We start from the raw sequence: 26,910 nt of genomic DNA on the forward strand, positions 1-26,910 counted from the left end.
ACAATTTGACAAAAAGAGGGTTTAATTTGTGTGCTTATCTATTCCGCATCACATGGCTGCAAAAATCTTGATTGCAAATTGAGCGTTGAATGCTCAACAATACGAGGGTGTAGGCCAAAGAGGACCCCCACGACAACAAGTTCATGAGGTAAGTTCCACATCCAATATTCAATCTCAGTTAGCTAATTTTACTTCTATTGTTTCACAGATGGCCAAGGGAATGAAGGTTCAAGGACCCATGGTGTGTGGCGTATGTTCCATCCAAGGACATGCTTCCGAAAAGTGTCCTCAACTCATCGAGAATGGTGGATGGGAGAGCGCTAATGCCATTGGGTTTCAAAGCCAAAATCAGCCAAGACATGATCCATACTCCAACACGTATAACCGGGGTGGAGAGACCATCCAAACTTCAAATGGAGAGAGCCACAACAAACCCAACCACAAGGAGGCTTTAGGCAACAACCCCCGGGCTTCTACACCAAACCATACGCACCCCTGATAGGAGCATATTTATGGGACTTAATTGGCTTGTTCTCGTGCATTTATGTTATGTTTCGTTAGCTATTTTAGTGTTTAAAGTTACTTTTGTCTGTTTTCAGATTCTAAAGGCAAAGTATGCATTTTGGAGCCTTTTGGAGCAAAATGGATCTTGGAATGATTATCACATGCTTGGAGCAAAAGGAATGGATGAATTGAAGACTTGAAGAATTTAGGATTCCTAATCAACGAAGGATTCCTAATTGACGAAGGATTCCTAATTGAAGATGGATTCCTAATCACATGAGGATTCCTAGAAGAACAAGGATTCCTACTCCAACAAGGATTCCTACTTGAAGTAGGAAAGTTAAGCCAAGGTTTCTTATTTTGGTTTGACCTTTCCTAATCCTAATTATCCCTATGTTCCAGCAACTTTGAAGGCCTTTTAAGCATTCTAGGACACAAATTACACATTCCTTGCATAGTCCTCATTCTTGCCGCACCTTTCCCACCTTCCCTCTTCCTTGCCGTGCAAGGAAGGGAGTTATTTCCTGTTTCCTTGCTTGTAAACACCTTCCTAATCTGTTTTAGGTTAGTGCCGCACCTTTTGGCTAATTCCCTTAAGTTTCTGATTTTAAATTCCTATTTCTAGAAGCTTTTGACTTGATTTCTGTTTACCAAAATAGTCTAGGGTTTTTAATTTTCCTAATCCCTTTAAATAAATATCCTTGTGCAGCCACAAACATCCCCATTCATCCAGAAAATAATCATTCACGCCAGAAACAAAACTCCATCTTCAACAGCCCCATTCCATCACCATTCACCCAAATTTCTGCCACAAAACCACCCTAGCCGCACCACCCATCAACCCTAAACACTTCCATACATCCTCCATCCATTCTACATCATTCAAATACCCAAGAACCTGCCCTTAGTCCCTGTGCCGCAGCAAAGGAGAGGAAGAAGAAGTACTTGAAGTTTCTAGCCGTTCAACATCAAATCGTTGGAATATTTAGGTGTTCTCTTTCTTATATTTAGAATGTATGAATCTGTTTTCCTTTGTTTTGTGAAAATGAGGAACTAAGCCTTTTGGCTAGGGGGTTATTCAATACCATGATTATGCTTGCAAGATGAATTGATTACGTCTAATTGTTATTTCATGAATCGTGAATGCAATTCGCTTAACCGTTTGATTGATAACTTATTTTTGTGTGTTAATTAAGATGGCCAACTTAGTTTTCATGCAGGAATTTGAAGCTAAAACATAAGGGAGTTTCACCTAATAGTTACAACTTTATGTTTGCAAGTAGTGGAGGTCACTTATAAACGATCGCGTTAAGTGAATTCTTGGCAAACGTTTCATGCTTTTCATAGTAACAATTGCCTCGTCAATGCTTATAGTTTTCATGAAGCTTAATGATCTTTGATTGTATCTTTATTGTGCTTTTCACGTAAGGAACTTTTAGAGAATGTTTTGAGTTGTTGCATGTGCATTCCCATCCAATTCACTAACTTTAGGAAAACTTGAAGGTTAAAAAAGTGCTATCACAGTTAACCTAGGGCGTTGAGATTCATAATTCATTGAAAGAAACAATTGGAAATCAAAGTTGAATGCAAGTGTATCATGTGTGGAGAAGAACCCTCTAGTTGATCTATCACCCATCAGTTTACTTAACTTTGTCTTAAAATCTGTTTACTTTGTTCTTTCTTTGTTTTAATTAATTTCGTCCAAAATCAAACCCACCTTATTTCTTTGAGTCATATTACTTAGAACTTGTCTTAGAATATGTTTTTAGGTGTTTTAGGTCATTAGGAAACCAAAATTCGTCCAAGTTGTGTTAGAGTCCCAAAACTGCCCAGAAAGTGGTTTTTAGGCAGTTTTGAGTATTTGGCTGCTGTTTTGATTCTTTTGATTTGTTTTAGTGTTTTAGAGTTTAGTTTTGCATTCTTTGAGTCTAGTCGAGTGTTTTAAACCTTGTTTTACATATTTGAGTCAGTTTAGAGTGTTTTAGCAATCCCTCCTAATCCCCGGTTTAAGAACGATCCCTACTTATCCATACTACAATTGTCAACAAGAGGGTTAATTTGTGTGTTTAGTTATTTTACGCATCAAATTTTGGCGCCGTTGCCGGGGATTAGCAACTTTGCTAATCCCTCGTTCTTTTTGTTTATTTGTTTTTAGGTACTAGTGCATGACTCGAAGCTCCAAACCTGTTCGTGAGCATATTTTGGACTTCGACGACGATTTCGAGCGAACTTTGAGAAGAAGGAGGTACCAACAAGAGTCTAATCCACCTAGTTCGGAACCTGACCTTGAAGAACAAGTTCTAGAAGAAGAGGAGGATCCCACGACACAAGAGGGTGAACAAGAGCAAGGCATGGCCATGGACAACCGTACACTCAAGGAGCTGTCCGCCTCGGGTTTGGATAATGCCGCACCATTGTGTATCCAATATCCCATGGCTGCCCAAGGTAAAACCGAAGAGTTCGAGCTTAAGTCAAGTTTGCTCCACCACATTCCAAAAGTTCCATGGGCTATCCATGGAGGATCCGAACAAACATTTGAAAGAATTTGAAGTGGTGTGCTCAAGTATGACTCCGGTTAACGTTGACGGAAGTATTTTAAAGATGAAGGCTTTTCCATTCTCTTTAATGGACAAGGCTAAGGATTGGTTATACGAGTTGGCTCCCGGAACAGTTACGTCATGGGAGAGTATGAAGAGGGCGTTTCTGGAGAAGTTTTTCCCAACTTCTCGCATCATTCTTCTTCGTGAAAAAATAAATGGAATTCAACAAGATGAAGGTGAGTCTTTTCCTACATATTATGAACGATTTAAATCACTTGTTGCTTCTTGTCCACAACATCAGATGAAGGAGGAGTTGCTTTTGCAATACTTCTACGAAGGGCTCCTACCACTAGAACGTCAAATGCTCGATGCTTCGGCGGGTGGAGCATTGGTGGACAAAACGCCCATGGCTGCAAAAATCTTGATTGCTAATCGAGCGTTGAACGCTCAACAGTACGAGGGTGTAGGCCAAAGAGGACCCCCACGGCAACAAGTTCATGAGGTAAGTTCCACATCCAATATTCAATCTCAGTTAGCAAATTTTACTTCTATTGTTTCACAGATGGCCGAAGGAATGAAGATTCAAGGACCCTTGGTGTGTGGCGTATGTGATATCCAAGGACATGTTTCCGAAAAGTGTCCTCAACTCATCGAGAATGGTGGATGGGAGAGCGCTAATGCCATCGGGTTTCAAAGCCAAAATCAGCCAAGACATGATCCATACTCCAACACGTATAATCCGGGGTGGAGAGACCATCCAAACTTCAAATGGAGAGAGCCACAACAATCCCAACCACAAGGAGGCTTTAGGCAACAACCCCCGGGCTTCTACACCAAGCCATACGCAACCCCTCAAGTCCAACCACAATCTGCCCCAAATACTTCAGGTAATGCTTTGGATAATGATACACTTGTTAAGTTACTAACCACTTTGACTCAGGGGCAAGAAAATCAAAACAAAAGGGTGGACCAACTAGAGATACAAATGGGACAGATTGCCGAAGTTGTTGGGCAGATTAGAGACCAAGGAAGGCTTCCTAGTTCTACCATTCCGAATCCAAAGGGAGGGTTTGAATCAGCCAAAGCAATCACCCTAAGAAGTGGTAAGGAGGTTGGAGCAGGTTCTTCATCAAAAACAGGTCACAAAGTGGATGAAATGATGCAAATGGAAGAGGAGGAATCAAATCAACCCACGGCAAAGGTGGAAGTACCTTTGCCGCAAGTGTCCATGGCCCCTAAACCGTCAAATCTGTCCAATAAGGGTAAGAATGTGTTAAATTCAATTCCTACTAATGTTTTTCCTTTGAATGTCCCCTTTCCTAGCAGATTTTTACAATCCAAGAACGAAGAGGAAGAAAAAGATGTTCTAGAGACGTTTAGAAAGGTGCATGTCAACATTCCCCTCCTTGATGCCATAAAGCAAATCCCGAAGTATGTCAAGTGTTTAAAGAAGCTTTGTACAACAAAGAAACGTGCCCGGGAGAAAGAAGTGGTACATGTAAGCGAGAATGTCTCCGTAATGTTGCAAAGAAAGCTGCCACCAAAATGTAAAGATCCGGGTAGTTTCACAATTCCATGTGTCATTGGTAATACCCGTTTCAAATCTGCCATGCTTGATTTAGGTGCTTCTATAAATGTTATGCCATATTCCATTTATGCATCTATGAACTTAGGAGCATTGAAAAATGATGGTGTAATCATACAATTGGCCGATAGATCTAACGCTTATCCAAAGGGAGTTTTGGAAGACGTTTTAGTGCAGGTTGATCATTTAATCTTCCTGGCGGATTTCTATGTCCTCAAAATGGATGAATCGGACCATGCCCCTTCATTGCCCATCCTCCTTGGAAGGCCATTCATGAAAACGGCTCAAACGAATATTGATGTGGCCAAAGGATTAGTCACTATGGCATTTGGTGGTGACATGATTAGTTTTAAAATTTCTGAATCCATTGAGACTCCTAATGTTGTTCATTCTTGTTGTGCCATTGATAAAATTGAAAAGATAGGACCAGACCGTTCAACACCAAGCACAAAGGATGCATCAACAACCATGCAAGACGAGGGAATTGGAGTGGAGTACAAGGACCATACGTCCACTGCCCTCACAGTGCTCAACTTGGCCGAAAGCACCATGGGGAAGAATGTTCACATTGCTGCCACTTCATCACATCACATAGGTAAGCCACCTAATCCAAATCCAATTCTCATTAAAGTTGATAGGTGGTTCCCTTCTTTGGTGCAGATACCCAAGCATATACTTACCATCAAGCTTAGGTGAGGACTCAAGGGCAGCCACAACTTCAATTAGTTCTTCACTAGGGTGCACGGCATGGCCTAGTCCATGTATGCCGTGGGTTACACTATAATCTGCCCCCTTAGTTTTGAGTTCCATGCCTCGTGTAATGACTTTTTCAAGCGCATCGTCATTCAAATCGTCGAGATATCCTTGCGCCAAAGAGTCAATTATATCAATAGAAAAGCATGAATGGTCCTCACTAGGGTATTTAATGGAATCAGAAAGATTAAAATTAACAACTTCCCCATCGAATTCCATGGACAAAGTTCCACTATACACGTCAATCTTTGTCCGGGCCGTCTTCATGAATGGCCTTCCAAGTAGAATGGGCAGCGGAGGAGCATGGTCCAATTCATCCATTTCGAGGACATAGAAATCCGCCGGGAAGACTAAATTATTAACCTGCACAAGAACATCTTCCAAAACTCCCTTTGGATAAGCGTTAGATCTATCGGCCAATTGTATTATTACCCCATCATTTTTCAATGCTTCTAAGTTCATAGAAGCATAAATGGAATATGGCATAACATTTATAAAAGCACCTAAATCAAGCATGGCAGATTCAAATCTAGTGCTCCCAATGACACAAGGAATGGTAAAGCTACCTGGATCTTTGCATTTGGGAGGTAGTTTGCGTTGCAAGATGGCGGACACATTCTCACCTACCTTTACCACTTCCTTAGTCGACATCCTCTTCCTAGTGGTACACAACTCCTTCAAGAACTTAGCATACCTCGGAACTTGCTTGATTGCATCTAACAAAGGTATGTTAACTTGAACTTTCCTAAAGGTTTCAAGGATATCCTTTTCTGCCTCTTCTTTCTTCGTTTGCATGAACCTACTAGGAAAAGGCACATTTGAAGGGAAAACATTAGTATGAACTGAATTGGACACATTCTTACCCTTATTGGCCGAATTGGACAGATTGGGGGCCTTAGGGACTTGCGGCAAAGGTGGAACCACCTTTTCCGTTGGCAGCCTTGATTCCTCCTCTTCCATTCGCAAAATTTCATCCTCGTTATGACCTGTTTTTGATGTAGGACCTGCCCCAACTTCCTTACCACTTCTTAGGGTGATTGCTTTGGCTGATTCAAACCCTCCTTTTAGATTTGGAATGGTGGAACTAGGGAGTTGTCCGGGATCTCGAAACTTACCTACAACCTCGGCAATCTGCCCAATTTGTTTCTCAAGTTGATCCACCCTTTTATCTTGGTTTTGCATAGCCTTAGCTTGATCTTCCTGCCCATTAGACAACTTAGTTAGTATCTTAAGAAGTGCATCATTGTCAAGAGACGTACCTGAGGCACTTGGCCCGGATTGGGCTTGATTTTGGGGTGGGCCGTAGGTTTTGGGAAAGAACCCCTGGGGTTGTTGCCTAAAACCTCCTTGATTTTGAGGTTGTTGGGACTCCCTCCACTTGAAATTTGGGTGGTCTCTCCAACCGGGATTATATGTGTTTGAAAATCGATCGTTCCTTGGTTGGTTGTGACCTTGAAACCCAATTGCATGGGCGCTTTCCGATCCACCATTTTCAATCAACTGTGGACATTTTTCTGAGACATGTCCTTGGATGGAACATACGCCACATACAATTGGTCCTTGCATCTTCATGCCCTCGGCCATCTGAGACACAAGAGAAGTAAGATTAGCCAATTGTGAGTGAAGATCGGAAGTTGTACTTACCTCATGTACTTGGTGCCGAGGGGGTCCCCTTTGGCCTACTCCCTCATATTGTTGAGCGTTCAACGCTCGATTAGAGATCAAGATCTTGGCAGCCATGGGTGTTTTGTCCACCAATGCTCCCCCCGCCGAAGCATCAAGCATTTGACGTTCTAGAGGTAGGAGACCCTCGTAGAAGTATTGCAAAAGCAACTCCTCCTTCATCTGGTGTTGTGGACAAGAAGCAACAAGTGATTTAAATCGTTCATAATATGTAGGAAAAGACTCACCTTCTTCTTGCTGAATTCCGCTTATCTTTTTGCGTAGGAGGATGATGCGAGAAGTTGGAAAGAACTTCTCCAAGAACGCTCTCTTCATACTCTCCCAAGAAGTGACAGTGCCGGGAGCTAACTCGTATAACCAATCCTTGGCTTTATCCATCAAAGAGAATGGAAAAGCCTTCATCTTCAAGATACTTCCGTCAACATTGACGGGAGTCATACTAGAGCAAACTACTTCAAATTCTTTCAAATGTTTGTTAGGATCTTCCATGGACAAGCCATGGTATTTAGGAATATGATGAAGCAAACTTGACTTTAATTCAAACTCGTCCGTCTTACCTTGGGCAGCCGTGGGGTATTGAGTGCACAAGGGTGCGGCATTATCCAAACCTGAGGCGGAAAGCTCTTTGAGTGTACGGTTGTCCACCGCCATGCCTTGGACTTCTTCAAATATCCCTGCCGTGGCTTCCTCCTCCTCTTCTTGTACGTTTTCTTCAAGGTCAGATTCGGAATTGGGTGAATGGTGTTCTTGGTGGTTTCTAGCTCTTCTCAACTTCCTCTCAAAATCGTCGTCAAAATCCAAGATGTTCGCACGAATCGTTTGAGAGCTTCTAGTCATACACTAGTACCTAAGAAACAAGGAACAAAATTAGGTCAGAAACTTAAACAAAATCAGAAACAAAGTGAAATAAAAGAAACAAGAACAATCCAAGGGATTAGCAAAATTGCTAATCCCCGGCAACGGCGCCAAAAAATTTGATGCGAAATAGATAAGCACACAAATTAAACCCTCTTTTTCTCAAATTGTAGTAAAGATGTAAGTAGGGATCGTTCTAAACCGGGGATTAGGAGGGATTGCTAAACACTTGGAAACTGACTTAAGAACATAAAAACAAAGTTTAAAACACTAGACTAGACTCAAAGAATGCAAAACTAAAGGTTAAAACACTTAAACAAACCTAAAACTCAAAACAGCAACCTAATGACTCAAAACTGCCTAAAAACCACTTTCTGGGCAGTTTTGAGAACCTAACAAGAACTTGGACGAATTTGGGTGAAAACTTGAATCAAAAAACTTAGAAACACAAATCAAAACATATTCTAACTAATCTAAGACTTCAAAATAAAAGGGGATTTGTTTTGGACGAAAATTGAAAACAAAACAGAAACTTTAAAACAAAACAGATTGTAAAACGTTTTTGGATGAAAAGGATGGATAAAAGGCTAGTTAGGAGGTTCTTCTCCACACATGTCACACTTGCAAACAAAACGATTTTCAGTTGTTCTTCCAATAAATTATGAATACTCAACGCCCCAAATTAACCGTGAATTGCACTAATTAACCCTCAGTTTTTCCACAAGTTATTGAGTTGGATGATTGCATACGACAACCCAAAACATTCCCTACAAGTTCCCTACATGAATTGCATAATAGAGATACAAGCAAGAATCATTAAGTTCTATGAAAAACATAAGCATTGACGAAGCCTTTGTTACTATGAATTGCATGAAACTTATGCCAAGAATTCATTCAACGCGATCGGTTTCAAGCGACCTTCACTACTTGTGATTATAAGATTGTAACTATTAGGTGAAACTCCCTCATAATCTAGCATCATATTCATGCATGGAAACTAAGCGTGCACTCTCAATCAACATACACAAATAAGTTATCAATCAAATAGATGAACGAATTGAATTCACAACTTATGAAACAACAACTAAATGTAATCAAATCATGTTGCAAGCATGTACATGGTTTCGAATTCCCCCCTAACCAAGGGGGGTTTAGTTCCTCATACTCACAACACAAAGTTTATTGAATTGAAACATCGAAGACATAAGAAAGATTACACCTAAAACGCCCAACAATTCCACTTTGAATTTCTGCACGTCAAGCTCCTCTTTCTTCTTCTCCTTGCTGCGGCAGAGAGGGTTTAGGGGATTTTTGGATGTGATTTTGGTTTTGGAAGGGAGTTAGGATGGTATGGTGGTGCGGCAAGGGGTATGGGTGGTGTATGGAGGTGTAGAATGGTGGCTGGAGTAAAGGAATGGTTGCGGCAAGGTGGGGAAAATTATTTAGACGAATTTCTGAAGTATGGAGAGGGTGATATATGCGGCCAAAGGGTTTAATGAATATATAAAGGCACTTAAAAACCCTAGCAAATCAGATTAGGGTTTCTAGAAACCCAAATCCACCAGAAAATGGGCTAAAACAATCAGAATTTTAGTAGGAAAAGGGCCTAGGGTGCGGCAAGTTCAATGGGCTAGGGTTAGGGCTTCTAGAATGCCTTGCAAGGCAAGGGGTCCAAATCTGAAAAGGATTGGGCTTATGGTGCGGCAATGTCCAAGAATGTAAGGATGGGTCATCTAGAAGCCCAAAGCCAAGAATAGAAACTCTCACAAATGGAAACCTCCAAGAATAGAAACTTCCAACTTTAGAAACTTTGGGTTCTAATTCTGAATTCTTTGTTCTTCACTTTCTTTTCTTCATTTCTTAAGCTCCCTTTGACCTTCAACTCGTCCATTCCTTGTGCTCCATACGTAAAAACGCCATTTTAGCTCAATTATGCTCCATTTTGCACTTCCTTGCATACTTTGTCTCTAAAACCTGAAAACACATAAAACTAGCTTAAAAGACTACGTTAACTAAGAAAACACCATGGAAATGCATAAGAACTAGCTAACTAAGGCGCATAAATATGCTCCTATCAAATTCCCCCACACTTAGCTTTTGCTAGTCCTCGAGCAAAACAAACAAAAGGAAGGAAACAAAACGAAACAAATTAACCAAAACAAACCTAAACCTTCCAACGTTTGCCTCAGGGATTTCCAATGCACATGACATGTTAAAGATTGTTATCCCCACAGATTTGAGTCGTCTTTACACAAGCACGTACTTAATTAAAGCCACTACTTACTAGTTCACAAGTAATCAATTAAAACAATGCTTTGAATGTAGTAACATGCCTTAGAGAATTCCCTCAATTCCTTACAAGATATACACTCTATTTTCACTCAGATTTTCTAACTACACACCCTACACTAGTCATATGTGAGAAGATTGATGTAGATATGAAAACGAATGCTCACATATATGTATCACAAAGAACGCAATTTCTAGAGTTAAGAAGCATGTTTAGATATGATCTCAGGAATGGAATGCTACTACTTAGATGCGAGAACCAGTGACACCATATGCTCATACCAAATTCAAACTCCACAAATTGAAATACACAACACTCAAGATAGAAGTTAAGGGTTGTAACGGGGCTTGGGGTTTTGGTTAACAAAGAAATGGTAGGGAAAACAAACGTTCTTCAAGCAATAGTAAGCAAAGCACTGAAATTGAGACTTCGAATTCACTTAGGTTGCAGAAATTAACTTTAACACACAAGGGGGAGACTTAAACAACTCCTTAGGGCTGAATTCATTGTTTTGGACCCTTACTTCAACAAGCAATACTTTTCAACTCTTTTTTAGACTTTTCATATTTTTTCTTCATTTTTTTTTTTTTCACGAAATTTTTTTTCTTTTCTTTTCTTTTCTTTGTCGTGCCTATGGCACACAATTCCTCACGAAAAAATACTTCCCCCGTACTTGGTTTCTGCCAACATAGATCAAAAGGAATTCAATTCGAATCATGCTTTACTATGCTTTAAGAACAAGGGTATGGATGGTCCTAAACTAGGCATAGGTGAGGATAATGTGGGTTAACAACAACATAGGCTAAACAAGGCTCAACGGGGTTAAACTTAAACATAAAATGATATGGGATACACGGCAGTTTGGCTAAGGTGGTGGTAACTACACAACTTTATCTTGAATATGTGTTATGCAAATCAATAACATGCTTTGAATGAAATGGGCATGAGTTCTAGTATTTGGAACTAAATGATGAAACGCCTTCTAAGTAGCAACCAAGCAAGGAATAATGAGATCATGCAACGACTTAGAAAACAAAGAATGCACAGATTTTAACTCTCCAAATAAACGTTTAGGCTCAAGTCTCACAAGGTTGTAGCGTTTGTTTGAGTTCCTTCCTTCAAGCATGTTACAAAAACTGATTTTTCCTTTATGATTGCATGTGAATTCATAAGTTATAACCACAACCAAGCATAAACAAAGAGTAAATCAAACTTTCATCCATGCTAATCACTCTCTTTAACAGTCATGCAATTAAAAACCAAATCCTCATCATTGTGTTGGAAGGTACCCTACGACACAAACAATCACACAAAAACAACGCTTTTTGGGTTTTTAAAACAAATTTTTCAAATTTTTATGTGATTTTCGGATTTTTACTTCAAAACATAGTAAAACACACCAAAACTGCTCAAAAACACTTAAAAACAGCAAGGAACAAGTCTCCAAGTTAAGGGTGATAAAATCCCACGAATTTGCATCTAAAACACTTAGTTACCCCCCCACACTTAAATGAAACATTGTCCTCAATGTTTCAAGCATAAAATCACACTAAACAAAAAGAAACACACAAACAACAACTAAAACAACTGACTAGGCAGATTCGAAATAAATAACAAAGTGAAGAGTTTAGGAACGCAAATCTGGAATTGGAGTAATTCCTTGGTCTTCCTTGGTTGTATTGCATGGGTTGCCTCCCAAGTAGCGCTTTCTTTAACGTCGTACAGCCGGACGAAAAGCCCATTCATTCTCCATTTGTGCCCACGGCACCCAAAGAAATATCATCCACGGTTTGTTCAACAAAGCTCTCATAATATGGCTTCAAACGGTGTCCGTTCACTTGGAATTCATGACCTGTTTTGAGACTTTGAATCTGGATGGCACCATAAGAAGATACGTTAGTAATAACAAACGGTCCAATCCACTTAGAACGTAACTTACCGGGAAACAAACGTAAACGGGAATTGAACAATAGCACTTTCTGCCCAATTGAGAACGATTTCCCACGGATCATGTTGTCATGGAAAGCTTTGGTCTTTTGCTTGTAAATGCTTGCATTATCGTACGCTTCGTGCCGTATCTCATCAAGCTCATTCAATTGCAATCTCCTTTGACTTCCTGCTTCCTCGAGGTTCATGTTAAACTTCTTGATGGCCCAAAGTGCTTTGTGCTCCAATTCAACAGGAAGATGGCACGCCTTGGCATAGACAAGTCGGAAGGGGGACATCCCAATGGGGGTTTTGTACGCCGTACGATACGCCCAAAGTGCATCATCTAACCGTAAGCTCCAATACTTCCGTGTTGGCCCAACGGTCTTCTCAAGTATTTGCTTGATCTCTCGGTTGGAAACCTCGGCTTGACCATTCGTTTGAGGATGGTAAGGTGTAGAAACCTTATGGGTGACACTGTATTTCCTCAATAACGCTTCAATGGTCCGATTGCAAAAGTGTGACCCTCCATCACTAATGATCACTCGTGGCATTCCGAACCTTGCAAAAATGTTAGTTCTAATAAAATCTGCAACCACTTTAGAATCATTTTAGGCTTTTCAAAACACTTTTTTTTTCAAATTTTTATGTGATTTTCGGAGTTTTATGTCAACACACACTAAAACACACCAAAACTGCTTAAAAACACTTAAAAACAGCAAGGAACAAGTCTCTAAGTAATGGGTGATAAAATCCCACGAATTTGCATCAAAAACACTTAGTTACCCCCCCCACACTTAAATCAAACATTGTCCTCAATGTTTCAAGCATAAAATCACACCAAATAAAAGGAAACACACAAACAGCAAGTAAACAAATAAACTGGCAGATTATAAACAACAACAAAGAGAAGGGTTTTAGGAACGCAAATCTGGAATTGGAGTGATTCCTAGGGCTTCCTTTGTTGGATGCATGGGTTGCCTCCCATGTAGTGCTTTCTTTTACGTCTTGCAGCCGGACGAAGAACTTATTCAGCTCTCATTGGAGGCCACTGATAGGAGCATATTTATGCGCCTTAGTTAGCTAGTTCTTATGCATTTCCATGGTGTTTTCTTAGTTAAAGTAGTCTTTTAAGCTAGTTTTATGTGTTTTCAGGTTTTAAGGCCAAAGGATGCAAGAAGATGCATTTTGGAGCTTTTTGGAGAAAAATTGGGCTTGGAATGATTATCACATAATTGGAGCCAAGGTTTGGACGAATTTGAAGATTTGAAGATGATGATTCCTACTTGAACAAGGTTTCCTAGTTGAAGTAGGAAAGTGCTTACATGAAGAAGGATTCCTAATTGAAGAAGGATTCCTAATCGACGAAGGATTCCTACTCCAAGAAGGATTCCTAATGGAAGATGGATTCCTAGAAGAACAAGGATTCCTACTCCAACAAGGATTCCTACTTGAAATAGGAAAGTTAAGCCAAAGTTTCCTACTTTGGTTTGATTTTTCCTAAATGTCCCTAAAAGTTCCAGCAATTATGAAGACTTTCTAAGCATTCTAGGACACAAAACAAAAGCCTAGAACCCTTTTGAACCCTTGCCGCACCCCCCTTTGCATTTCCTCTTCCTTATTTCCTGTTTTTATGCTTTAAAACACCTTCCTTTTGTGTTTTAAACCCTAGCCGAATTTCCCTTGCTCTTTCCTTTAATTTTCTGATTTATTTCCTAATTCTAGAATCCTTAGACTTAATTTCTGATTTCCTAATCAACCTAGGGTTTTAATTTCTGTTTTCCTTTAAATACACCTCCTTGTTGCAGCCACAAAACATTCCACACACATCCATACAACTCCATTCACGCCAGAAACTGAACACCACCTTTAACAGCCCCATTCCTTCACCATTCACCATATTTTCTAACCCAAAACCACCCTAGCCGCACCACCCATCAACCCTAAACACTTCCATACGTCTTCCATCCATTTTACATCATTCAATAACCCAAGAAACCACCAACATCCAATCTGCCGCAAGCAAGGAAAGGGGACAGATTCACTCAATTGTTTGGCTCTTCATTCTGAGTTGTTGAACAATTTTAGGTGTATTCTATCTTATATTTCAATGTCTAATTCATGTAATCTTTGTTTTGCTCTGAGTATGATTGGCTAAATTCGTTTTGGCTAAGGGTGTATTCAAAACCATGATTATATATGTGAAATAAGTTGATTACTTTCAGTTATCGTTGCATAAGTCGTGAATACAATTTGCTTAACCGTTTGATTTAGAACTTATTCTTGTATGTTGATTGAGAGTGCACGCTTAATTTGCATGCTTGAATTTGGTGCTAGGATATAAGTTTGTTTCACCTAATCGTTATGAATTTATATTCGCAAGTAGTGAAGGTCGCTAGTCACGATCGTGTTAAGTAGATTCCTGGCAAGAGTATCATGCTTTTCATAGTTACAATTGCCTTGTCGATGCTTATGATTTCCAAAGAACGTAATGATTCTAACTTGTATCTTTATCATGCTGTTCATATAGAGAACTTGTTAGGAATAATTTGTTTGCGATGCATATTCATCCAATTCAATGATTCTAGGGAAATCTGAAGGTTAATTTAAGCGGACCTAATTAACTTGGAGTGTCGAGGTTCATAACTTATTGAATTGATAACTGGAAATTGATTTACGTTGCATATATTTCATGTGTGGAGAAGAACCCCTTAGCTATTCCATCATCCGTTGATTCATTACAATTTTATCTTACAATCTGTTTTTGTTTCACAATCTGCCCATTTTGTTATTTTCGTCCAAATCAAATCCCCATTTGTTTTGAAGTCCTAGATTAGTTAGAAAGTGTGTTGGTTTATGTTTTTAAGTGTTTTGGTACAAGTTAAAACCCAAATTCGTCCAATTTGGTGCTTTGTGTTCAAAACTGCCCAGAAAGTGTTTTTAAGGCAGTTTTGAGTCTTTTGGTTGCTGTTTTGAGTTTTTGGTTTGTTTTAGTATTTTAAACGTTAGTTTTGCATTCCTTGAGTCTAATCTAGTGTTTTAAACTTTGTTTTTACGTTTCTAATTCAGTTTTCAAGTGATTAGTACCCCTAGTTAATCCCCGGTTAGAACGATCCCTACTTACATCATTACTACAATTGTCACAAATAGGGTTTAATTTGTGTGTCAACATAATTTTCACATCAGCCACGGCATGCAGTGGGATCTCCTCCACAACATGCTCCACAAAGTGCTCGTAGTACGGCTTCAAGCGATGTCCATTCACCTTGAATTCTTGCCCGGTTCTCAAGCTCTTAATTTGGACTGCACCATGCACAAAAAGATTAGTAACAACAAACGGGCCAACCCACTTGGAACGTAACTTACCAGGGAATAGACAAAGACGGGAGTTGAACAACAACACTTTCTGCCCAATTTCGAAAGTCTTGCCTCGAAGCATCTTATCATGGAATGCCGTAGTCTTCTCTTTGTACATTCTAGCATTCTCATAAGCTTCATGCCTTATCTCATCAAGTTCACTCAATTGAAGCTTTCGATGAATTCCAGCTGGTCCACATTCAAATTGAAGGTCTTGATGGCCCAATGAGCTCTATGTTCTAATTCCACGGGAAGATGGCAAGGCTTGCCATACACAAGCCAAAAAGGAGACATACCAATGGGGGTTTTGTAAGCCGTTCGATACGCCCATAATGCATCATCCAACCGTAAGCTCCAATCTTTTCTATTTGGCCCAATGGTCTTCTCCAAAATCTGTTTGATCTCACGATTAGACACCTCAGCTTGGCCATTGGTTTGGGGGTGGTAAGGTGTGGAAACCTTATGCGTCACATGGTACTTCTTGAGTAATGCCTCAATGGTACGGTTGCAAAAATGAGACCCTCCATCACTGATTAGCACCCTAGGCATCCCAAACCTAGAAAAGATATTAGTTTTCACAAAATCTGCCACAACTTTAGAATCGTTAGTTCGAGTGGCTTTCACTTCCACCCACTTTGAAACATAATCAACGGCAAGTAATATGTAAGTGAAACCAAAAGATGAAGGAAAAGGACTGATAGGAGCATATTTATGCGCTTTAGTTAGCTAGTTCTTATGCATCTTTGTTATGTTTTCTTCGTTAAAGTAGTCTTTTAAGCTACTTTCATGTGTTTTCAGGTTTAAAGGACATATTACATGAAATGATGCAAGTTGGAGCTTTTGGAGCAAAATATGAGCTTGGATTGAAAAGGACATGCTTGGAACACAAGGTTGGGATGGAATTGAAGAGTTGAAGATTTGAGGTTTCCTACTTGAAGTAGGAAAGCTAAGCCTAAAAGTTTCCATTTTGGGTTGATCTTTCCTAAATCGGAATTGGCAACCAAAGTTTCTATTCTTGGAGGTTTCCATTTTCGTGAGTTTCTATTCTCGGCTTTGGGCTTTTGGATGACCCATCCTTACTTCTTGGACCTATGTCGCACCTAAACCCTAACCCTAGCCACTTAATCAGCCGCACCTAGGCCTTGTTCACATGCAAAAGAATCTGATTATTTACCCTAAGCCCATGCCGCACCTTTCCATCCTAGAAGCCCTATTTTACAAACCTTAACCCTAGCCCATTGTTTCAATCTGATTTCATTAGGGTTTTAGGTGCCTATATATATGTGTTTTACTCCTTTGGCCGAAGATCTCCCACTCTACAAATCAGAAATCGTCTAAACCCTATTCCCACACCTTGCCGCAGCCTTCATCCATTCCAGCCACACCCATACACCTTGCCGCAGCCATCCCTCTACTCCAGCCACCATTCTCCATCTCCATACACCATCCACACCTCTTGCCGCACCACCATACCATCCTAATTCCCTTCCTAAACTAAAATCACATCCAAAAGTCCCCTTAACCATCTCTGCCGCAGCAAGGAGAAGAAGAAGAGGAGCTTGACGTGCAGAAATTCAAAGTGGAATTCTTGGGCGTTTTAGGTGTAATCTTTCTTATGTCTTCGATGTTTCAATTCAATAAATTTTGTGTTGTGAGTATGAGAAACTAAACCCCCTTAGTTGGGGGGTAATTCGAAACCATGTACATGCTTGCAATATGATTTGATTACATTCAGTTGTTATTTCATAAGTTGTGGATTTAATTCGTTCATCTATTTGATTGATAATTTATTTGTGTATGTTGATTGAGAGTGAACGCTTAGTTTTCATGCATGAATATGATGCTAGATTATGAGGGAGTTTCACCTAATAGTTACAATCTTATAATCACAAGTAGTGAAGGTCGCTTGAAAACGATCGCGTTGAATGAATTCTTAGCATAAGTTTCATGCAATTCATAGTAACAAATGCTTCGTCAATGCTTATGTTTTTCATAGAACGTAATGATTCGTGCTTGTATCTCTATTATGCAATTCATGTAGGGAACTTGTAGGGAATGTTTTGGGTTGTCGTATGCAATCATCCAACCTAATAACTTGTGGAAAAACTGAGGGTTAATTAGTGCAATTCACGGTTAATTTGGGGCGTTGAGTATTCATAATTTATTGGAAGAACAACTGAAAATCGTTTTGTGTGCAAGTGTGACATGTGTGGAGAAGAACCTCCTAACTACCCTTTTATCCATCCTTTTCATCCAAAAACGTTTTACAATCTGTTTAGTTTTAAGTCTCTGTTTTGTTTTCAGTTTTCGTCCAAAACAAATCCCCCTTTATTTTGAAGTCTTAGATTAGTTAGAAAGTGTTTTGATTTGTGTTTCTAAGTGTTTTGATTCAAGTTTTCACCCAATTTCGTCCAAGTTCTTGTTAGGTTCTCAAAACTGCCAGAAAGTGGTTTTTAGGCAGTTTTGAGTCATTAGGTTGCTGTTTTGAGTTTTAGGTTTGTTTAAGTGTTTTAACCTTTAGTTTTGCATTCTTTGAGTCTAGTTTAGTGTTTTAAACTTTGTTTTTGAGTTTTTAAGTCAGTTTCCAAGTGTTTAGCAATCCCTCCTAATCCCCGGTCTAGAACGATCCCTACTTACATACTTTACTACATTTGTCAAAAGAGGGTTTAATTTGTGTGTTTAATATATTTCTCATCAAGGACCCATAAAATCGATACCCCAAACATCAAAGATTTCAACAACAAAGATAGGTACCTGCAGCATTTGATCTTTTTGGCCAATATTACCTGTCCTTTGGCATCGATCACATGTTAAACAAAAGGTTCTAGCATCTTTAAACAAAGTAGGCCAATAAAAACCACATTCAAGAACCTTAAAAGCTGTCCTTTGGGTGCCAAAGTGACCCCCACATGCATATGTGTGACAAAAACTGAAAATTGAGTGAAAATCTGATTCATGCACACATCTTCTTATAACCTGATCTGAACAATATTTCCACAAGTATGGGTCATCTAAACATAAAATCTAGCATCCTATTTAAGTTTATCACATTGGAATTTGTTTAGGGTGCTAGGAACTTGTTTAGTCACCAAATAATTCACCAAATCTGCATACCAAGGAGCACTTACCTGAATGGACAAGAGTTGTTGATAGGAGCATATTTATGCGCCTTAGTTTAGCTTGTTCGTATGCATTTGTAGTGTTTTTCCTTAGTAAAGTAGTATTTTAAGCTAGTTTTATGTGTTTTCAGGTTCTAAGGGCAAAGGATGCAAAAGGATGCATTTTGGAGCCTTTTGGAGCAAAGTTTAGCTTGGAATGGATGTCATATGCTTGGAGCCAAGAGGATGGACGAAATTGAAGATTTGAAGATGATGTTTCCTACTTGAACAAGGTTTCCTAGTCGAAGTAGGAAAGCACCTAAGTGAAGATGGAATCCTAGTTGAATTAGGATTCCTAGTTGAAATAGGTTTCCTAGTGAAATTGGGATTCCTAGAAGATGAAGATTCCTACTCAAACAAGGTTTCCTACTTGAAGTAGGAAAGTTAAATCCAAATGGCATCAAGTTTCAGCAACAAAGAAGTTTTCCAAGTCCAAGAAGGAAAAGGAATCCAAGATGAAGAAGGAGAAGAATTCCAAGTCAAGGGAGGATTGAGACATGTTTTCCTAATGCTAGAAGGACTCCTAAGTGTTGTACGACACAAATGAGAAGTTTCTAAGAGAATTCCCCTCCTTGCCGTGAGTTTCTACATTTCCTATCAGTTTTGGGGCTTTCTAGAAGCCCTATCCCTAATCCCTACATTGGTGCCGCACCCTAGCTTCTAGATGCCCTAGTTCCTTGCCTTGCAAGGCATTCTAGAATGCCTATCCATGTCCCATAAATCCTGCCGCACCCCTATTCCTTATCCCTTAGGATTTCTGATTGTTTAGACCTATTTCCTTGTGGATTTGGGTTATCCAAGTCCATATCTGATTACCCTAGGGTTTGAAGTGCCTATATATACTCCTATTAACCCCTAAATCAGATCACCACTCACCACAATTCACAATTCACGCCAGAAATCATTCCTTGCTCTTTGCCGCACCCTTCCACCACCATATGCCATATTTTCTGCCCAAAAACAACCCTAGCCGCACCACCCATCAACCCTAAACACCATCACACATCCTCCATCCATTCTACACCATCCATAACCCCCAAAGTACCTGTCCAAAGTCCTTGCCGCACCAAGGAGGGGGAGAAGGAAGCTCGGAAGATTCATGCAATTCAAGTTCGCGTCGCTGAAATTTCTAGGTGTTTCTTTTCCTTTGATTTCAATGTTTAAATTCAATTCTCTTTGTTTTGTGCGTATGAGGAACTAAACCCCCCCTTGGCTAGGGGGGATTCGAAATACATGTTTATGCTTGCAAGTATAACATGTGTGGAGATGAACCCCTTAGCTAGCCTTCCATTCACCCATTTAAATCAAATTCGTTTTTACAATCTGTTCTAATTTACAAAGTTTGTTTTGTTTTAAATTCGTCCAAAACCAATCCCCCTTTGTTTTAAAGTGTCAAATTAGTTAGTAAGTGTTTTACTCTGTGTTTTTAAGTGTTTTGATTCAAGTTAAAACCCAAATTCGTCCAATTTGGTGCTTAGTGTCCAAAACTGCCCAGATTGTGTTTTTAAGGCAGTTTTGAGTGTTTTGGTGCTGTTTTGAGTCTTTTGGTTTGTTTTGGTATTTTAAAGTTTAGTTTTGCATTCTTTGAGTCTATTTTAGTGTTTTAAACTTGTTTTTACGTTTTTGAGTCAATTCCAAGTGATTTTGCAATCCCTCCTAATCCCCGGTCTAGAACGATCCCTACTTACATACATTGCTACAATTGATAAAAAGAGGGTTTAATTTGAGTGCTTATATATTTCACATCAGTTGTTCATCCGGAAATGTTTCGGAGATGGGAAGATCCTCTTCTTCACGCACCAATCTGCTTAGGTGGTCGGCAACAACATTGTCACTCCCCTTCTTGTCCCTGATTTCGATGTCAAACTCTTGAAGTAGAAGCATCCAACGAATGAGTTTAGGTTTAGCTTCTTTCTTGGTGAACGAGTACTTCAAGGCTGCATGGTCAGTGAAAACAACGACTTTAGTACCAATTAGATATGGTCTAAATTTATCTAAAGCAAATACAACCGCCAAAAGTTCTTTTTCGGTTGTAGAATAATTCAACTGAGCATCATTCAAAGTGCGTGAAGCATAATAAATAACATGTGGCTGTTTATTTTTTCTTTGACCCAAAACAGCTCCAAGTGCATAATCCCCGATGCGTCACACATCAATTCAAAGGGAATGGACCAATCCGGAGGAGTTATGATGGGTGCCATGGTGAGGAGGTCATTGAGATGGTTGAATGCTTGCTCACACGCCTCGTTTAACTCGAAAGGCACTTCCTTTTGTAGGAGACAGCATAGGGGTTGTGCAATCTTGGAAAAGTCCTTGATAAATCGTCGGTAGAATCCTGCATGACCAAGGAAAGAACGAACCTCTCTCACCGAAGTGGGAGAGGGTAAGTAGCGTACAAGATCTATTTTAGACTTATCAACTTCAATTCCACGTCCAGAGATTATATGACCCAAAACAATACCTTGTTTCAAGATTAAAGTGAGATTATCCAAGCAATTATCGAATGAATTACCAAACACACTAAAATCATCCATGAATATCTCAATAATCCTCTCAACATAATAAAAAAAGATGCTAACCATACACCTTTGAAACGTGGCAGGAGCATTGCACAAACCGAATGGCATGCGTCAATATGCAAACGTTCCAAAGGGACAAGTAAAAGTGGTCTTTTCTTGATCATCCGGGGCAATAACAATCTGATTATAACCGGAGTATCCATCAAGAAAGCAATAAAAGGAATGACCTACTAACCTTTCGAGCATTTGATCTAGGAACGGCAATGGGAAGTGATCTTTCCTTGTGGTTGCGTTTAGCTTCCTATAATCAATGCACACTCGCCAACCAGTTTGAATCCGAGTGGGCACAATCTCATTCTCCGCATTCTCGACAACCGTCACTCTAGATTTCTTGGGCACACATTGGATAGGTGAAACCCAACGGCTATCTGAGATGGGATAAATCACACCACAATCAAGGAGCTTGATTATCTCCATTTTCACAACTTCCATCATCGGAGGGTTAAGACGGCATTGAGCCTCTCTAGTTGGTTTGGCCCCCTCCTCAAGAAATATGTGATGCATACAAGTCGTAGGGCTTATACCTTTAATATCGGCCAATGTCCAACCTAGGGCAGATTTGAACTCCTTCAAGACACGCACTAGTTTCTCCTCTTCTTGTGCCGTGAGGGATGAAGAGATGATGGCAGGTAGTGTCTCGTTTTCCCCCAAAATGATGTACTTCAAATGGCTTGGTAAAGGTTTGAGATCAAGTATGGGTGCCTGAACGATGGATGGAAGCAACTTGTTAGTCGAAATTGGAATTGAATCAAAGTTGGGAGACTTACCACCATGCTTAGGTAATGACTCAAGGGCAGCCACCAACTCAATAACTTCATCACTAGGAGGCACAGCATGGCCTAGTCCATGTATGCCGTGGGTTACACTAGAATATGCCCCCTTGGTTGTGAGTTCCATGCCTCGTGTAATGACTTTTTCAAGCGCATCGTCATTCAAATCTTCAAGACATCCCTGCGCCAAAGAGTCAATTATATCAATAGAGAAACATGAATGGTCCTAACTAGGGTACTTAATGAAATCAGAAAGATTAAAACTAACAACTTCCCCATCAAATTCCATGGACAACGTTCCACTATACACGTCAATCTTCGTCCGGGCCGTTTTCATGAATGGCCTTCCAAGGAGGATGGGCAATGAAGGAGCATGATCCGATTCATCCATTTCGAGCGCATAAAAATCTGCTGGGAAGACTAAATGATCAACCTGCACCAAAACGTCTTCCAAAACAACCTTTGGATAAGCGTTAGATCTATCGGCCAATTGTATGATTACACCATCATGTTTCAACTCACCTAAGTTCATAGATACATAAATGGAGTATGGCATAACATTTATAGAGGCTCCTAAATCTAGCATGGCAGATTTGAAACGAGTGTTACCAATGACGCACGGAATTGTAAAGCTACCCGAATCTTTGCATTTGGGAGGTAGTTTGCGTTGTAAGATGGCGGAGACATTTTCACCTACCTTCACAACCTCCTTGGTTGAAATCCTCTTCCTAGTGGTGCACAGCTCCTTTAAAAACTTAGCGTATCTCGGGACTTGCTTAATGGCATCCAACAAGGGTATGTTGACTTGAACTTTCCTAAGTGTCTCAAGGATGTCCTTTTCAGCTTCTTCCTTCTTTGTTTGCACAAACCTGCTAGGAAAAGGAGCATTCGAAGGCACAACATTAGTAGAAACTGAATTTGACACATTCTTACCTTTATTGGATGAATTGGACAGATTTGGAGCCATGGGGGCTTGCGGCATAGGTGTGTCCACCTTTGCCGTTGGTGGGCATGCTTCCTCCTCCTTAAATTGAAGTTTTTCATCCTCTTTGTGACCTGTTTTTTATGAAGAACCTGTCCCAACCTCCTTACCACTTCTTAGGGTGATTGCTTTGGCTGATTCAAACCCTCTCTTTGGATTTGGAATGGTAGAACTAGGAAGCCTTCCTTGGTCTCTAATCTGCCCAACAACCTCGGCAATCTGTCCCATTTGTTTCTCTAGTTGGTCCACCCTTTTGTTTTGATTTTCTTGCCCATTAGTCAAAGTGGTTAGTAACTTAACAAGTGTATCATTATCCAAAGCATTACCTGAAGTATTTGGGGCAGATTGTGGTTGGATTTGAGAGGGTGCGTATGGTTTGGTGTAGAAGCCCGGGGGTTGTAGCCTAAAGCCTCCTTGTGGTTGGGCTTGTTGTGGCTCTCTCCATTTGACGTTTGGATGGTCTCTCCACCCCGGATTATACGTGTTGGAGTATGGATCATGTCTTGGCTGATTTTGGCTTTGAAACCCAATGGCATTAGCGCTCTCCCATCCACCATTCTCGATGAGTTGATGACACTTTTCGGAAGCATGTCCTTGGATAGAACATACGTTACACACCATGGGTCCTTGAATTTTCATTCCCTCGGCCATCTGTGAAACAATAGAAGGAAGATTAGCTAACTGAGATTGAATATTGGATGTGGAAGTTACCTCATGAACTTGTTGCCGTGGGGGTCCTCTTTGGCCTACACCCTCGTATTGTTGAGCGTTCAACGCTCGATTAGCAATCAAGATTTTTGCGGCCATGGGCGTTTTGTCCACCAATGCTCCACCCACCGAAGCATCGAGCATTTGACGTTCTAGTGGTAGAAGCCCCTCGTAAAAGTATTGGAGAAGTAGTTCCTCCTTCATCTAAAGCTGTGGACAAGAGGCAACAAGTGATTTAAACCGTTCATAATAAGTAGGAAAAGACTCACCTTCCTCTTGCTGAATACCACTTATCTTTTTACGAAGAAGGATGATTCGAGAAGTTGGGAAAAACTTCTCCAAAAATGCCCTCTTCATACTCTCCCAAGACGTAACTGTTCCGGGAGCCAACTCGTATAACCAATCATTGGCCTTGTCCATTAAAGAGAATGGAAAAGCCTTCATCTTTAAAATACTTCCGTCAACGTTAACCGGAGTCATACTTGAGCACACCACTTCAAATTCTTTCAAATGTTTGTTCGGATCTTCCATGGACAACCCATGGAACTTTGGAATGTGGTGGAGCAAACTTGACTTTAGCTCGAACTCTTCGGTTTTACCTTGGGCAGCCATTGGATATTGGATACACAATGGTGCGGCATTATCCAAACCCGAGGCGGAAAGCTCCTTGAGTGTACGGTTGTCCATGGCCATGCCTTGCTCTCCTTCACCCACTTGTGCCGTGGGATCCTCCTCTTCTTCTAGAACTTGTTCTTCAAGGTCAGGTTCCGGGCTAGGTGGGTTAGACTCTTGTTGGTTCCTCCTTCTTCTCAAAGTTCGCTCGAAATCGTCGTCGAAGTCCAAAATATGCTCACGAACAGGTTTGGAGCTTCGAGTCATGCACTAGTACCTAAAAACAAAGAAACGAAACAAGTTAGCAATCTGCAATAGAAAACAAACGAAAATAACAAATAAACAAAAAGAACGAGGGATTAACAAAGTTGCTAATCCCCGGCAACGGCGCCAAAATTTGATGCGTAAAATAACTAAACACACAAATTAACCCTCTTGTTGACAATTGTAGTATGGATAAGTAGGGATCGTTCTTAAACCGGGGATTAGGAGGGATTGCTAAAACACTCTAAACTGACTCAAATCTGTAAAACAAAGTTTAAAATACGAAACTAGACTCAAAGAATGCAAAACTAAACTCTAAAACACTAAAACGAACCAAAAGAATCAAAACAGCAACCAAACACTCAAAACTGCCTAAAAACCACTTTCTGGGCAGTTTTGGGACTCTAACACAACTTGGACGAATTTTGGTTTCCTAATGACCTAAAACACCTAAAAACATATTCTAAGACAAGTTCTAAGTAATATGACTCAAAGAAATAAGGTGGGGTTGATTTTGGACGAAATTAATTAAAACAAAGCAAGAACAAAGTAAACAGATTTTAAGACAAAGTTAAGTAAATTGATGGGTGATAGATCAACTAGAGGGTTCTTCTCCACACATGATACACTTGCATTCAACTTTGATTTCCAATTGTTTCTTTCAATGAATTATGAATCTCAACGCCCTAGGTTAACTGTGATAGCATTTTTTTAACCTTCAAGTTTTCCTAAAGTTAGTGAATTGGATGGGAATCGATGTAAAATATATAAGCACTCAAATTAAACCCTCTTTTTATCAATTGTAGCAATGTATGTAAGTAGGGATCGTTCTAGACCGGGGATTAGGAGGGATTGCAAAATCACTTGGAATTGACTCAAAAACGTAAAAAACAAGTTTAAAACACTAAAATAGACTCAAAGAATGTAAAACTAAACTTTAAAACACCAAAACAAACCAAAAGACTCAAAACAGCACCAAAACACTCAAAACTGCCTTAAAAACACAATCTGGGCAGTTTTGGACACTAAGCACCAAATTGGACGAATTTGGGTTTTAACTTGAATCAAAACACTTAAAAACACAAAGTAAAACACTTACTAACTAATTTTGACACTTTAAAACAAAGGGGGATTGGTTTTGGACGAATTTAAAAACAAAACAAACTTTGTAAATTAGAACAGATTGTAAAAACGAATTTGATTTAAATGGGTGAATGGAAGGCTAGCTAAGGGGTTCATCTCCACACATGTTATACTTGCATACAAAACGATTTCCATTTGCTTTTCAATAAACCATGAATTCTCAATGCCCCAAGTTAATTAGGTCCGCTTAAATTAACCTTCAGATTTTCCTAACGTTATTGAATTGGATGATTGCATACGACAACCCAAAACATTCCCCACAAGTCCCCTACATGATTGCATAATAGAGATACAAGCAAGAATCATTAAGTTCTATGAAAACCATAAGCATTGACGAAGCACTTGTTACTATGATTGCATGAAACTTATGCCAAGAATTTACTTAACGCGATTGAGATTATCAACCTTTACTACTTGTGAATATAATTCCATAACGATTAGGTGAAATTTCCTTATATCCTAGCATTCAATTTATGCATGATAATTAAGCGTGCACTCTCGACCAACACACACAAATCAATGTAATTCTCATAAATAAGTAAATTGAATTCACAACTTATGAAACGCAATTAGAAGTAATCAAATCATAACACAAGCATAAACATGTATTTCGAATCCCCCCTAGCCAAGGGGGGTTTAGTTCCTCATACGCACAAAACAAAGAGAATTGAATTTAAACATTGAAATCAAAGGAAAAGAAACACCTAGAAATTCCAGCGACGCGAACTTGAATTGCATGAACTTCCGAGCTTCCTTCTCCTCCTCCTTGGTGCAGCAAAGGACTTTAGGGACAGGTTGGGACTTTAGGTGTATGGATGCATGGTTATGGATGGATGTAGTAGTGTTTAGGGGGTGGGGATGGTGCGGCAAGACTTAGAACTAGGGGGAATGGTGTTTGGTGGGTGCGGCAAGAGTGAGGAGACGGTTGGACGAATTTCTGGATTGAATTGTGAATTGTGGTGAGTGGTGATCTGATTTAGGGGTTAATAGGAGTATATATAGGCACTTAAAACCCTAGGGTAATCAGATATGGACTTGGATAACCCAAATCCACAAGGAAATAGGTCTAAACAATCAGATTTTGCAAGGGAAAAGAGGTCCTAGGTACGGCAGGGATAGGATAAGGTGATAAGGTTTCTAGAATGCCTTGCAAGGCAAGGAACTAGGCATCTAGAAGCTAGGGTGCGGCACCAATGTAGGG

Source organism: Malus domestica, chromosome 10 (assembly GCF_042453785.1).
Source record: "Malus domestica chromosome 10, GDT2T_hap1".
NCBI lineage: Eukaryota > Viridiplantae > Streptophyta > Magnoliopsida > Rosales > Rosaceae > Malus > Malus domestica.